The sequence below is a fragment of the Cupressus sempervirens genome, chromosome 9, assembly GCF_028749045.1.
Source record: "Cupressus sempervirens isolate cs-2001-9-10 chromosome 9, ASM2874904v1, whole genome shotgun sequence".
In the NCBI taxonomy this organism is placed as follows: Eukaryota; Viridiplantae; Streptophyta; class Pinopsida; order Cupressales; family Cupressaceae; genus Cupressus; species Cupressus sempervirens.
This window is the reverse complement of record NC_143126.1, coordinates 629,345,925-629,347,889: the sequence shown is the minus strand read 5'-3', so window position 1 is coordinate 629,347,889 and position 1,965 is coordinate 629,345,925. Positions and strand designations below refer to the sequence as shown.

The following is a 1,965-nucleotide window of genomic DNA, read 5'->3' as shown; positions in this document are numbered from 1 at the left end:
TAAAACATAGAATAAATTGAGGGAGCAACAGATGTATTTTTTTAAGCTACATGATCCACAACATGGTTGAACTAGGTAAAAAAATGACTAAAAGAACACAACCTATAGTTAATCATACTACTTTAGTAAAAAAATCATTAGTCAAATTGGTAATTGAGAGTCCCCAACATATAATTTGAAAATGTCATCTAGAGAATGGCTCTTGTCAGTGCTATAGCTATAAGGAGCTAGTAAAGGTAACTCTTAGGGTCACATATTGCAATATGGAGATCTTGAATATTTTGGTAACCTAAGGAAATGCAATAGAAAGAAATTTACAATAGGCATAGCCTACACTATCAAAAAACTCATATTGAATTGTGTACAAACAAAATATAAAATAAAATGAAAATATTGTTGATCTCAACAATACAAATGAGTTAAACAAGTTAATAGGTCTAGAAAACAATGAGCAAGGGTCAAAGACTAGAGTAGCACATTAAAGAGATGTGGTTCTATAAGCTAACTTAATCATCCAAAATAATAAACTTAATCTAATATTTATTTTAGCTAGAAAGTTTGGTAAGTAATGTATAATTGATCAAAATGTGACTTTGTTAGAAATCTTCAATGGGCGTTAAAAGATGTAACCATCTTTGATCATGACAATATTTTAATTTCTAAGGACTTTACATGTTTTTTGATAGTTTTTGAATCCCATTAAAACTACCATTATAGAAAAACAAAAAGACAACTACATTGAAAACCCAATAGCCAATTTATTTTTTGAACCATTTTTACTATTTCAAGAATAATGATCTTTTAAATATAAACATAATTCATAGCTAAGGAGGAAAACATTTTCCAAAAAATATAATGCAAAGATTACTTCCCTCTGTCTACAAAACCAACCTGAGTAATACTCTAGTTCAAATCAACGATTCAATAACAAATCCTTCAAGTAGAGTCTTCCTTAAAGCCCTAGTCCCTAGAAATTTTTGCAGCAACAATAGATAAGGATATAATCTAGATTGGAATATCCTAGACCCATAGAAAGAGCTCTAGAAAAAGAGACAACAAAACCCGAATTTTGGTTCTCCTTCAAACCTACAAACTCATCATGGTATCCAAAGATAAGAGACAAAGGATCCAAAGAAGTAGAAGAAATGGTGGGTCATCCTTTGGGAAACATTGATCAAGGCTCAATTTTGTTGGATACCAATGGAGAAAAGGGAGACAAAGAAGAAGGATTTTTGATGAAAGAAAAGTATGGACCAAGATTGAGCAATAATACAATAAAAGTGAAAAGTCTATGGGAAGTATAAATGATAGGGTTGAGGAGATGGAAATTGTTTTGAGGTAGGTGAAGGAGCCTAGGTTGAGGGGAACTTATTTAATGGACTCAAACAAGTAGGAAAGGTATAGGCTACATAAAGAGAATACTAAGGTTTATACTAAGAGCATTCAAAAGTAGTTAACACTTTAACAAACTTATCAAAAATTTCTCTACCTCTACAGTCTATAGGGATCCTAGAATAAAGTATGGAAATCTAAAAATCTTCTCCACAAAGCCCATCAAATCTAAATTCCCCTACATGTGAAATAGTAAGTACTTTGTCCATTTAATTGAGGATCTCTGGGAAACTAAAAGAATAACTAGAGACTCTACAAAGTTATATGTGTAAGACTACTAAAAAACATAGTTCCAAATGAAAGTAGAATTGGTAACTCGAAGAAAGTCCAATTCAAAGCCTCTTAAAAAAATAGAGGTAACACAATTTTTCTCCCCTCTAAAAAATGCAAAAGGAGCTAGATTTGGAGGAGATGAAAGGGGTTCTATGATGGAAGGAAAAAAGTGTAGTGATGAAGATATTATAGGGAAAAAGAGAAGTGATGAGAATGAAACAAAGTAATTACAATATCTTGAACACAAGTATTAAACAAAAATAACCTTCTTTTGTTCAAAATCAATTTGAAACATGACTC

The 1,965-nt window shown here is 31.2% G+C and overlaps 1 pseudogene; it reads left to right on the top strand.

Moving 5' to 3' along the window:
* Positions 1 to 855: 855 nt before the first annotated feature.
* Positions 856 to 1,453, top strand: LOC149540282 (protein GAMETE CELL DEFECTIVE 1, mitochondrial-like; annotated as a pseudogene).
* Positions 1,454 to 1,965: the final 512 nt, after the last annotated feature.